We start from the raw sequence: 14,238 nt of genomic DNA, 5'->3' as shown, positions 1-14,238 counted from the left end.
GCTGTAACCCGTTCAATGCTTTCTCATTGGCCAGGTAATGGAGTGGCACTAGGTGGGAGGAGAGAGCCAGAGGGGAAGACAGTCTCAAGTATCATCCGCCTTAATCCAAGAAATCTATTTCTATAAGAACTCAGAACTCACGGCATGTCAGAAAATGTCAGTATCTTCTGTGTGTCCTGTGTCTCTTACAAATTGGTTTGTTTTACCAAGGGATGTACTGGCATTGTGACATTTAGAAGGGAGGACAACTTAATAGCAAACAATTGTTGATGTTTTAATGCAAAAAAAAAAAAAAAAAAGGAATGTAACGATGGCTGCCTATTGAAGAGTAGCTCACAGCTAATGTGACCAGCGATCACAGCACATTTTATCTTATACTGTAGTCTGTATAGTGTTGCAATGTTTAAGTGACTCTCAAGTTCTATGAGGGTGATCATAAGCACCTCTTATCACGTGATAATGAGCGAAATCACTCCATTCGTTTTCAAAATGTGACAATTTGTCACATTACTGCTCCCTTTGTATGCAAACAAAATGCAAATTGCACGATAACATGTGCAAACTTATACCAGCGGTAACGTGTTATCATGCCAAAACTGGTGCAATAACATTCACTACATCTAACGTCATCATTCCCACTGCTTGCATATGGACATGGAATGGATTTGCGTTAGTGGAGGAATATAAAGTTGTTCATCTCTAAATGTCAGGTAATTTATAAACCACACTGGTTTATCAATGTGACAGGTAACAGAGTAATCAACATCTTGATATCAACATAGAAAATACCTGATGAAGTGACATTACATCACAAAATTGAAAAGAAAAAGCAAACTTTCTTTCATTGTATACACTATATACCTATATATCATTATACACTACAAAATAAAGTAATATTTTAAAATAAGTATGTAACACCTCTTAATATATAAACATAAAAAAGAAGCGCTCCCTGTGACAATGTTATAGTGTAAAAATAGTGATTATAGAAATGGCTTCAGTGAAAATAAATAAATATGTTTTGCAGCTCCAACCTTCACATAGACTGTGTGTTCAGTCTATTTAAATAGGTAGTAGTTTCACTGAGTTGATGGAGTTGATTTAGTTACCAAAAAGACGCCTGAAGAAGCTAATCATGGCAAAATGCGTTGAGTCTTGAACCTGCAGATAGCCTTCTGGTGCCTGTGGAGACGTTGGTGTCGGAGTCCAGCACTAGGTGCACATACCAGATGGGACACCTACCGAAGGTGACGTCAGATGCTGGATGAGACGAGGGATCGGACCCTCGAGGTCTGAACTACAACGCAGGCATCATCTGCTACTGCGACTCCTGCTGTGCAATTGCACTTCATGCTCGTATTGCAGTTATGAAATGTGAGTGGGATTGCCACGTTATCACTTTTAAATATATTATACTCTTCATACTACATTATGTCCTGCCTTTTTTTATTTGAGTGAGCTACAAAAGAGCCATATGAAAGAACAAGAGTGGATAACATCTTACCAATGCGAGTCCATCTTTGACTCAATTTTTAGATACCAGAACTTAACCTACTCTACCAATCAATTGTCAATTGTATTGACGGACATGCTCTCTGGCCAATGACTGAGAACAGAAGAAAGGTCTAAGACCATAGAACACCGAGGAGCCATGATATCATGGAAAGAGACTGGGTGGAGCATGTGAAGGAGAAAGACCCACAAGGAGAGAAAGAGAGAGGACCTGTCCCGTGGAGTTCGGCAAATGAGACGGTTGCATAGCCTCCAAGCCTGGCAGGACAGCACTTGCTGGAGACAGCAGATAAATGCCAGTAGCAATACATCACCAGAGAAAGGGAATTTAGAGACTGTGAGTAAACAAAGTGAGAACACATCTAGGGGGTCACCTCTATAACGCATCAGTATCCATTCAAAGCACCATCTTACACAATCCTTTGTAAAGTATCAGGCTTGTAACTGTTTACCACACACAACTCTACATGAGCTCCAACACTGTGCTGGCACCTACAGTTGCCCCTTATTTAGAACACCAGCCACCGGTACTGAATAAGTAACTCTTTGAGACATTAGCCCAGTGAGGTCTATTATTATACTAGATTCTGTATAGGGTTAGAATAACACAGACACGGCTACTACAATGGTGCAGATTATTTTATTCATAAAGTAAAGAATTTAAAAGATTCCCACTCACAACTTTGGTGCTGTCACATGCAAATAACGTGACGTTACCCAAAATAGGAATGGCTGTTATTTCCCCTGAGTTAACACCTTATTCACTAAGGTAATTATATGGCAAATTAACAACCGTAATTGAGATCATTAACATGGGTTTAATGCCATGTTATTTCCAGATGTTACAGCGTTTTCTTCAAGTAACGTGACAGTACTCCAACATGCTGGAGAAAAGAAATATGCAAATATAAATGTAAATAATATGAATATATTTAAAAGTGCATATTTCCCAGGTATCACGGGTGTGGTCACAGGTATCTCACCTAGTGGAGCATACATTAATCTATAGGGCTAAATAAGTAAATGGTCCCTCTCCTAAATTGGTCTTGGCCCTCTCTTTCACTCTCTCTTAGGGGGTTATGCTCTAAAGTGTGTTACTGCCAATCGGACACTAACACACGGAACTCCAAATGACTTAAAAGGGAGTTTGACTCATTAGTACACAATTCACACTAATGCACTTTAAAGCATTACGCCCGAAGGGTCTGCCTTGGATTAATGCCATAGTTAGATATGACTTAAATAACGCTGCATATTTTCCCTGCGCTAACCTTAACGGAGCTTAGTGAGTATGAGATGTTAGGATAAAATGAATTCATTTGCATATCACTTGGAATAATGTCCTGCTTTCTATGGGAGCAAATCCTGGTTAACCTCATGTTATGTGCTTTAGATTATACTGCGTTATGACTAACAGGGGCTAATTTACAGTAAGTCCTAAGTCATCATTGAAATACAATCTGCTTGAGCCACATCCAGTCAACATTATTGCTAACCCTTGGTGTGCTTCTGCGGGTGAAATAGGGCACTAACCTGCCCCTTCTTCACTTTCTGATTCTTTGTGTGTAGCATGCCACAGGTTGTAATAACATTGGCTTCATCTATAGGTCAACTTGAACATTGAAAACGGGAACAAATGGAAACAGCAGTGATACAAGGATACTGTAGTTTTCTAATAAATCTATGAAAATGACTTTATATTTGGCAGTAATTTTCCTTCTCCATCAGAGATAAAAAAAAAGTCTACCTTATTACCAATGCATAACGTCCCACTGCAAACTCTGTGGTCATTATTATATCATTTTAATGACACTTTGATTTTGTAATATGATTATTATATAATAATCTTTGTCATAGTATTATATGCCTCCCTGTGCATCAACTATTCTCATACTGTTTGTAGTTAACTGGAAATATATGACTAGTGTCTGGCTGATGCAGCACATGTGAGATGTTGATATCTTGTTAGGGCTGCATAGCAGAATAAATGATTGATTGATGCTGTTTGATTGCTACTTATATCAGCATTTGTGCTCCCAGGAGATACGTTAGTTCTTTGAAGAGAATAAGAACACTTGAAGCAAACTCCATTACTATGGTCTAGAAAAATGTATTTGAACAAAAATAAAAATAGGATGGTGTATCAGATTTTATAACCAAATATATATGAATATGTGAATATTAATATTTAAGTGCATTAGAAGCAGAATTGTGGAAATATTAATACGCATTTGCACATTTCTCTAATGTTGGACACTAGGAAGATGTGATAAAGCAAAAAATAAAAAACCAGCAACATTTGCTAAAAATTACCAAATGCCATAATATTACTCCTAGTTTAATATTAACTTGGACTCTTCCTTTGAGTGACCTTTGTTCATGTGTACGTTTCAAATAAAATGCACAAACATTTTGACATTTTGCATATTTCTAAATCAACATTTGCAAAACATGTCCATGCAATAATCTTAGGACACCCCTTACATTGAAAATAATTCAACTTAATTTATTAGTACAATCTCAAAAAGTCATACTTTTCTCCATTAACTGGCCATCCTCTACTCCGTGTGTAACATAGTATCAGGTTTATAGTGGGGCTTGTGTGCCCTAGGGGCTAGGTTCACTCGGAGTTAGGAAATAAGATCACTGGATATTTATTTAGAATTACCACTGTATTAACTAGGAATTATTCACTTACAGGAAAATTGTGTTAAATTAGTGTTAAGCAGTGAATCTAGTCAATACACTCTTCTGTTCCTATTGAGATTATTTCTTTTGATAGACCTAGTTTTGTTTTTAACACCAAATTGTCCCCAATTTTATAGCCAGGAGACAAAACCAATAGGAAAAAAATCCACTCAATTGACTTTTTGATACAGTTCTTTGCACCATTTCCCCCCTGTTGTTGCATGTTCCCTTACCACAAAGATAGTGATGCATGGGTTTAGCAGGAAACCAATTTAAACTAGAATCATTGTGGTTCTGATGTAACCATTAGTCTACTGGGAGCTAGCATGTTTTTTTTTAAATATTTAACTTTTCTAAAGAGTGGGTTGGAATATGTGATCCTGTCACATGTTAACAATTTCCAATGTTTATTTAGTATTTTCTGAATACATTTTGCAGACTAATTATAGTGTGTTTTGAATAGTAATGCTGTTACTGCTGAGTGGTCCCATTAATTTCTTTAAAATCTTCTTAGATTTTCCCACATATCAGTCCTAGAGATAGTTTTTGCTTTAAAGTAAGATTCTCTAATCATTTCCTCTTTATATCCCTTTTCCAGAAATTTAGATTGAAGAAGTCTGTTTGAAAGGCTTCCTCTGAAGAACAATTTCTTCTTTGTCTGCAAAACCAACTAAACTGAATATTTTGTAGCCATTTAGGATGGTGGTTACTAGAGGCTTATGTAAAATTGTTTACAGAGACTGCTTTGGAATAGATTCTAGTTTCAATATTACTTGAGGACATTTTGATAGATAATGTGAGATTTAAAAAATCAATTGAATTTGAATGATGTTTGTATGTGAAAACTAAACCCAATGTTGAAGTGGTCACATACATTTTCTAAAAAGCTAACACTACCCGTCTAAATAATAATAATATTGTCTATGAAACCGTCATGTAGGGCCAGACTCGCCCCATGGGGGTTGTTGTCACAAACAAATAGGACTTGAGAGAAGGGGCAGAATGAGTGTGTGTTAAATGTTCTTATGTACGTACTTTCTATAGATTTACTCCAGCATAACAGAATCCAGCATTCTTGCCGTTGCACACAAAAACAAAACGTTTATTTTGAAAATAATTACTTACATATAAAAATAGTAAGAATAGCGATGATAACGTTTCAAATAGATTATGATATTCTTAAGAATTATTGCACATAGTTGCTTTCTGTAGTTATCTTCTCCAGATATTTAGACGTCTTTCTTTTCATGATGTGGTCTCCTAGTCTCCTGGCCTCACTGCTGACTATTTATCCACAACAACCCAGTCAGCCATCTTAACTTTAAGTGTTATATCCTAACATGGTATTTACATACAGTACTGATGTCATTTAAACTTCTTCTGAGCATATAAGGAGCTTAAAGCTTCTTGTACTGAAATGGTTAAATGGCATTGAAGAACGAGAAAGTGATAGACAGCACTCAAAAACAAAGGAAAATAAATGACTGTGCAGGGTGCAGCCGGAACAAGGAGGACCCCAAATTCCCCCTGAATCTATAGGAAAACCCAATTAATGTTCCAGCACTCACGGACTCTAAGAAAACCGTAAAACAGGGCATATGCCAAAAAGATTGATGTAATGTAAGTACAAGACAATAATAAACTTGGAGAAATGTCACACAAGCGGGTAATGTGTCAGTGGACCCTAAAAAATGGTGTAGTTAAAACAGGGAAAGGGAGTACAAAAAGGAAAAAAAAGGGGGGGGGGGGGGTGTGGGAAAAAAAAACAGGTGGAAAAAATGAGGAGGAGGGTAGTAGAGGGGCAACTTTTCGGGGTGAAGACCCCTTACTCAGGCCCGTTCCCTCAGGTCAAAAGGGACCACAATGTACTTCCCTGAACCCTACTGTATATCCACAGCCAGCTGAGCAAATCCCAATAGTATTACAGTAAACAGTAATCAATATACCAGAGAATAAGCTCAGTAACAAAAGTCTACAACCAGCAAGAGTACAAGTGCTACTGTATGTAGCAATTACATTGAAAATCAAACTATCTCTCTCTCTCTCTGCTACTCGTTGTGTGTAAGATGGTGTTGTGCGGAAAAGAGCATTCCTGTACCTTTTTTTTTTAAGGACTCTAGAACTGGACCAACATTCCAATATTCAATGCAATGGAAAATGTTACAGCAGTAAATGTTTGCAAAACATAGATTCACTCACCGCTCCAATAATCAACGTTATAATTTACGAAAAATAGTCAGAGTGGAACATCCTGTCTCTGGAATTGATAACGTTTTGGTAGCCAAGCCCTTCCTCAGATTAGAGACTTGATAACGTCCCTAATTTGAGGAAGGTTTTAGTCCCTGAAACGTTATTAAGTCAAGAGACATGATGCTCTGCTCAGAAAATATTTCCTCAATTATGCAAACATTGTATTTACGACATTGCACAAAGAATTCCTGCTGTAACATTTTCCTTTGCATTGATTATTAAATGTGAGACCTGTTTGAGCAGGTATTTTTGGTGTGCGCTGGCATTGTCTCTGTTAGTATTAGTATTAGAGGTATTATAATGGTTAGCTGTGCCTCAGTTTGTGGCGCCCTCCCTGCTCTACAGTAAATTGTTGTTAGAAAGCGCTTTCCATTTACAGTAGGTTGTATATTTTGCACTTGATTGCTAATATAACCAGTGTTCATTGGCCACATGCTTTTCCCTGCAAGTTTTTTTAGACTGCCAGAAGTTTTACCCTCATTGACATACTCGTTGACCTGAAACTTAACCATATAAAATTAAGAAAGGGGCCTGTAACACTTTGGAAAATAGAAAAATATAGAGAAAAATATAACTTTTGCACAAACAAAAAATCTTTCTTACAATTATAAAACCCTTTTTCTTGATGTACTAAAGCATACCACTTCCTAAACATGAGAGCACCTGCACTATACATTAGCAGTAAAAATAAATATAAACACTAATAATAACAGCAATAAAATAAAGTAGTACATCAATCCTAAAACGGAGGCAAGTCCATTAGTCAGACATATATATTATTAAAGATTGAAGTATACAATCTGTCATATTTTACAGAAAATACTGTATATGCTTAATACAAACCGTTTTAATACAATACTCAATCATGTGGAGTGTATACATCTTTATATCTCTTAGAATGTGCAAGTGGCTTATTTCATTAAAATAAGCCACAAACAAGCTGTGTGATATTAATGGAAGATCACTGGAGATCCCCAGCGCAGTTTTTTGAGTGGTTCCCAGAAGCTTAATTTCTCCGATATTGGAGTCGTACTGTATGCTCATATGTTACCTCTGCTGACACGCTATCCTGGGAATTGAGGAAACACTGAAGAGACGCATTGAGTGGCGTACGCATACGAATTTTTGTCCTTTAGAATAATTGGGGAAGATCATTAGACTTCTTGTGTACCACAGAGATTGGAAAACGCTGAACGGAGACTGCCATGGAGGTAGCATGCAAAATAAAAGATTCCAATAACTGATAGACAAAGCTGCTGAGAAGGCCTTGGGTGATCTTCCTGAAATAACACTCAGCTTGTTTTATATCTTTTTCGATTTTAAAGGAACAAGTCACTTTCACTGGCCAAGGGATATATAGATGTATACACTCCACAACATTGAGCATTGACTTAAAATGGTTTGTATTTTTCACTTTGGAAGAAAGTTCTTTTTAACCTGGAAAACAATATAATTATCTCAGATTAGTTCATTCACATGTTGTAAATCAGTTACCTTCTTGGTTATTGGGAACTAGCTGGAATACTACTTGCAAAAAGTGTGGGAGCTTTTAGGTGGGAATAACGTGTTAGGGTCCCATAAAAAAGGCCTTAAGTACAGTATTAGGAAAGGTATTCTCAAAAGGCTACAGAGAGCAAGTAGTCGTGTGTTTAACCAACATATTATTTAACAACTTTTGTTTAATAATTACCTTTCAGAGATAGGATTTGCTAATTGCAGTTTAGATTTTGTGATCGTGTTATTCTAGCTAAAATTGCACATAAAATGAAATGTAATTGATATATGTGGTCTTTCCAATGTATTATAAAATATTGATAAAGTGAAATACAAGTAAAAACAAACAGCTAAGTAGAAGGATCTCTACAGGTTTAATAGTTCTATTAATGTATATGTTTAATATTGCTTCATATTTGGGTCTTAAAACCACAAACCCAGTAACCGTGCATACTATGCATACTGCTGTTATAATAGGCTCATAACTAAATGAGAAAGGAATGGAGCTGCAATTCAAAGGTTATGTTTACCAGGCCTCAGATGTTTTACTTTAATCTACTAGATCATTTCACAATGAACTATATAATCGGAATACTAAAAGGAAAGTACAGTAATAGCAATTTGTACAAGAATTGGTGCAGTAAGGATAATTACACATTTTACTGTGGAGAACACTTAAAAGGCACAAATCTAATTTACCGTTTTGTGAATGGGTAAAACATATAAAAGAGTATAATTATTTATTATATTTTACTGCTGCATTCATGTGTTACAATACCCACAGGATTTTTCTTTTTAATGTGCCCGAGGCTTATATCTTACACTTTACAGACTTTGGTGTGGGTACTGTATGAATGTATTATACATACAGTATAGATATGAAATTGTAAACTGTACTCTAGCTCAGTGCAAAACATGTCTGAACCTGGTTTATTTACACAAAGCTGCAGGTGGAAATCTATCAGCTGAAGGTGAAGGGGAGGATGAAGGGACAGTTCACAGTTGGGTAACAGGAATATAAGTAAAAAGGAGTTTGATACAAGTCCATTTAGAGAGTCCTACTGAAACGTTCAAAACTTAATGTGAACAGGCCAGATCAGATATTAAAAGAGCTAAGGGCGGGGCTGGCAACAACATTAATAGAACTATTTAATCACACTGTTAACAGGTGTGTTGTCTCTTCCTTAGTTTACATAGGGAAGAGGCACAGAACTACAGTACAAAACAGTGCGTTTGTCAGTAGTCCAGCAAAATACAAGATCCCAGGCAGCATGGATTTACTAGGGGGAGATTGTGACGGTAGGGGTTAGTCGGCCTTCAGAAATAAAGGTGAAACCCGACTTGCTGCCCCTAAAACCGTATGTACCCTGATACAGTGGCGACACACTTTATCCTTACCTGGCTGGAGCCGCAAGCCGGGAGGTGTCCTGGCTTGCTCGTTTATTTCCCTCGGCGTGCCGCGCGTCATCGATGCGCGGTCACGCTTCATTGGGAGCATGCGCGCATGGCGCGCGTGCCCAGGGCTCCCCGAGGGAGCCCTGGTGTCCCGCGATGTGGGGGATTGCGGTGGGGGGCTCCGGGGGACCCGGCGGACCCGGAGAGGGGAGGGGGAAGCCCTGATCGGAGGACCGATCCTCCGAGGCTCCGGCGCGCGCCCGGGACACCTCGGCGCACGCCTGGTTTCTGTTGCGGCCGAGACCGGGCAAAGGTAAGAATAAACTCGGCCGCAACAGTATGTTTCCCTGTACATCTGTTCCCATTTTACTGTGCCATTTAGGCTCCTACACTAGGCATGCCATGTGTGGTTAGGTCAACTAGTAGGAGATAGCTGCAGAATAGGGACTTTGGGAACGGGAGGTTAAGGGTAGGGTGACCATTCGTACCGGTTTTACCGGTACAGTCCCGTTTTTTTGTGGCCTGTCCCGGTTTAAGTCTGTCCCGGTTTTTGTCCCGGTTTTTGTCCCTGGTCCCGGTATTGCGGGGCAGCGGCGGTGAGGAGAATGCGGCGGCCGGTAAGTATTTTGTATGCATGTGAATGCTGCCGGGGGCGGGACTGGGAATGTCGGCCGGCCCGCAGGGGATTGGTCGCAGGCATGTCAGAGGAAGCCGGGGGCGGGGCTTCCGCTTTGTGAAGCGCACACGTGCCTGACTGCCTTCTCGCTGCCGGCTTCCCTGTGTGCGGTGAGTGTCCCCCGTCTGTCCCGGGTGCGCAATAGGAGGTGGTAGCGGGGGTGCACCTGCCCTTGCCCCCCGGCGCGCCTGCCCTTGCCCCCCGGCGCACGCACCTGCCTTTGCCCCCCGGCGCGCGCGCCTGCCTTTGACCCCCGGCGCTCACTTCCCCCCGTCCACTTGGCGTGGGAGATCGGGGACTCGGGGGCGGGCAGTGGTGGCTGCGCGTTGTGTGGGCGGTGCAGGGGCTGGCGGGGTGTATGTGGGTGTGTGTGTGTATCAGTGTGTGTCAGTGTGTGTGTGTATCAGTGTGTGTGTGTATCAGTGTGTGTGTGTGTGTATCAGTGTGTGTGTGTATCAGTGTGTGTGTGTATCAGTGTGTGTGTGTATGTGTATCAGTGTGTGTGTATCAGTGTGTGTGTGTGTATCAGTGTGTGTGTGTGTGTGTGTGTGTGTATCAGTGTGTGTGTGTATCAGTGTGTGTGTGTGTATCAGTGTGTGTATCAGTGTGTGTGTGTATCAGTGTGTGTGTGTGTATCAGTGTGTGTGTGTGTGTGTGTGTGTATCAGTGTGTGTGTGTGTGTGTGTATCAGTGTGTGTGTGTATCAGTGTGTGTGTGTGTGTGTATCAGTGGGTGTGTGTGTGTGTATCAGTGTGTGTGTGTATCAGTGTGTGTGTGTGTATCAGTGGGTGTGTGTGTGCGTTTATCAGTTGGTGTTTGTGTGTGTGTATCAGTGTGTGTGTGTGTATCAGTGGGTGTGTGTGTGTATCAGTGGGTGTGTGTGTGTGTATTAGTGGTTGTGTGTATGTGTATCAGTGGGTGTGTGTATGTGTATCAGTGTGTGTGTGTATGTGTATCAGTGTGTGTGTATGTGTATCAGTGGGTGTGTGTATGTGTATCAGTGGGTGTGTGTATGTGTATCAGTGGGTGTGTGTATGTGTATCAGTGGGTGTGTGTATGTGTATCAGTGGGTGTGTGTATGTGTATCAGTGGGTGTGTGTATGTGTATCAGTGTGTGTGTGTGTATGTGTATCAGTGTGTGTGTGTATCAGTGTGTGTGTGTGTGTGTGTGTGTATCAGTGTGTGTGTGTGTGTGTATCAGTGTGTGTGTGTGTGTGTGTGTATCAGTGTGTGTGTGTGTATCAGTGTGTGTGTGTGTATCAGTGTGTGTATCAGTGTGTGTGTGTATCAGTGGGTGTGTGTATGTGTATCAGTGGGTGTGTGTATGTGTATCAGTGGGTGTGTGTATGTGTATCAGTGGGTGTGTGTATGTGTATCAGTGGGTGTGTGTATGTGTATCAGTGGGTGTGTGTATGTGTATCAGTGGGTGAGTGTATGTGTATCAGTGGGTGGGTGTATGTGTATCAGTGGGTGTGTGTGTGAGTATATCAGTGTGTGTGTGTGTGTGTGTGTATCAGTGTGTGTGTGTGTGTGTGTGTGTGTATCAGTGGATGTGTGTATGTGTATCAGTGGGTGTGTGTATGTGTATCAGTGGGTGTGTGTATGTGTATCAGTGGGTGTGTGTATGTGTATCAGTGGGTGTGTGTATGTGTATCAGTGGTTGTGAATATGTGTATCAGTGGGTGTGTGTATGTGTATCATTGGGTATGTGTATCAGTGGGTGTGTGTATGTGTGTCAGTGGGTGTGTGTATGTGTATCAGTGGGTGTGTGTATGTGTATCAGTGGGTGTGTGTGTGTGTATCAGTGGGTGTGTGTGTGTGTGTATCAGTGGGTGTGTGTGTGTGTGTGTGTATCAGTGGGTGTGTGTATGTGTATCAGTGGGTGTGTGTATGTGTATCAGTGGGTGTGTGTATGTGTATCAGTGGGTGTGTGTATGTGTATCAGTGGGTGTGTGTATGTGTATCAGTGGGTATGTGTATCAGTGGGCGTGTGTACGTGTATCAGTGGGTGGGTGTATGTGTATCAGTGGGTGGGTGTATGTGTATCAGTGTGTGTGTGTGTGTGTGTATCAGTGGGTGTGTGTGTGTGTGTATCAGTGGGTGTGTATATGTGTATCAGTGGGTGTGTGTATGTGTATCAGTGGGTGTGTATGTGTATCAGTGGGTGTGTATGTGTAACAGTGGGTGTGTGTATGTGTATCAGTGGTTGTGTGTATGTGTATCAGTGGGTGTGTATGTGTATCAGTGGGTGTGTGTATGTGTATCAGTGGGTGTGTGTATGTGTATCAGTGGGTGTGTGTATGTGTATCAGTGAGTGTGTGTATGTGTATCAGTGGGTGTGTGTATGTGTATCAGTGGGTATGTGTATCAGTGGGTGTGTGTACGTGTATCAGTGGGTGGGTGTATGTGTATCAGTGGGTGGGTGTATGTGTATCAGTGTGTGTGTGTGTGTGTGTGTGTGTATCAGTGGGTGTGTGTGTGTGTATCAGTGGGTGTGGGTGTGTGTATCAGTGGGTGTGTGTGTATCAGTGGGTGTGTGTGTGTGTGTGTGTATCAGTGGGTGTGTATATGTGTATCAGTGGTGTGGGTGTGTGTATCAGTGGGTGTGTGTGTATCAGTGGGTGTGTGTGTGTGTGTGTGTATCAGTGGGTGTGTGTATGTGTATCAGTGGGTGTGTGTATGTGTATCAGTGGGTGTGTGTATGTGTATCAGTGGGTGTGTGTATGTGTATCAGTGGGTATGTGTATCAGTGTGTGTGTGTACGTGTATCATTGGGTGGGTGTATGTGTATCAGTGTGTGTGTGTGTGTGTGTGTATGTATCAGTGGGTGTGTGTGTGTGTATCAGTGGGTGTGTATGTGTGTATCAGTGGGTGTATGTGTGTGTGTATCAGTGGGTGTGTATATGTGTATCAGTGGGTGTGTATATGTGTAACAGTGGGTGTGTGTATGTGTATCAGTGGGTGTGTATGTGTATCAGTGGGGGTGTGTATGTGTATCAGTGGGTGTGTGTCTCCCTCCTCCTGTCTCTTCCTCTCCGTCTCCCCCTCTCCGTCTCCCTCCCTCCCTCTCCGTCTCCCTCCCTCTCCGTCTCTCCCTCTCCCTCCCTCTCCGTCTCTCCCTCTCCCTCCCTCTCCCTCCCTCTCTCCGTCTCTCCCTCTCCTTCTCCGTCTCTCCTCCCTCTCCCTCTCCGTCTCTCCCTCTCCATCTCCCTGTCTCTCCGTCTCCCTGTCTCTCCCTCTCCGTCTCCCTGTCTCTCCCTCTCCGTCTCCCTGTCTCTCCTCTCCGTCTCCCTGTCTCTCCCTCTCCGTCTCCCTGTCTCCCTGTCTCTCCCTCTCCCTGTCTCTCCGTCTCCCTGTCTCTCCCTCTCCGTCTCCCTGTCTCTCCGTCTCCCTGTCTCTCCCTCTCCGTCTCCTGTCTCTCCGTCTCCCTGTCTCTCCCTCTCCGTCTCCCTGTCTCTCCGTCTCCCTGTCTCTCCTCTCCGTCTCCCTGTCTCTCCGTCTCCCTGTCTCTCCCTCTCCGTCTCCCTGTCTCTCCGTCTCCCTGTCTCTCCCTCTCCGTCTCCCTCCTGTCTCTCCGTCTCCCTGTCTCTCCCTCTCCGTCTCCCTGTCTCTCCGTCTCCTGTCTCTCCCTCTCCGTCTCCCTGTCTCTCGTCTCCCTGTCTCTCCCTCTCCGTCTCCCTGTCTCTCCGTCTCCCTGTCTCTCCCTCTCCGTCTCCCGTCTCTCCGTCTCCCTGTCTCTCCCTCTCCGTCTCCCTGTCTCTCCGTCTCCCTGTCTCTCCCTCTCCGTCTCCCTGTCTCTCCGTCTCCCTGTCTCTCCCTCTCCGTCTCCCTGTCTCTCCGTCTCCCTGTCTCTCCCTCTCCGTCTCCCTGTCTCTCCGTCTCCCTGTCTCTCCTCTCCGTCTCCCTGTCTCTCCGTCTCCCTGTCTCTCCCTCTCCGTCTCCCTGTCTCTCCGTCTCCCTGTCTCTCCCTCTCCGTCTCCCTGTCTCTCCGTCTCCCTGTCTCTCCCTCTCCGTCTCCCTGTCTCTCCCGTCTCCCTGTCTCTCCCTCTCCGTCTCCCTGTCTCTCCGTCTCCCTCTCCCTCTCCCTCTCCGTCTCCCTGTCTCTCCGTCTCCCTGTCTCTCCCTCTCCGTCTCCCTGTTCTCTCCGTCTCCCTGTCTCTCCCTCTCCGTCTCCCTGTCCTCTCCGTCTCCCTGTCTCTCCCTCTCCGTCTCCCTGTCTCTCC

The sequence above is a fragment of the Ascaphus truei genome, chromosome 1 (assembly GCF_040206685.1).
Source record: "Ascaphus truei isolate aAscTru1 chromosome 1, aAscTru1.hap1, whole genome shotgun sequence".
NCBI classification, from domain to species: domain Eukaryota; kingdom Metazoa; phylum Chordata; class Amphibia; order Anura; family Ascaphidae; genus Ascaphus; species Ascaphus truei.
Note: the sequence above shows the minus strand (reverse complement) of the source record.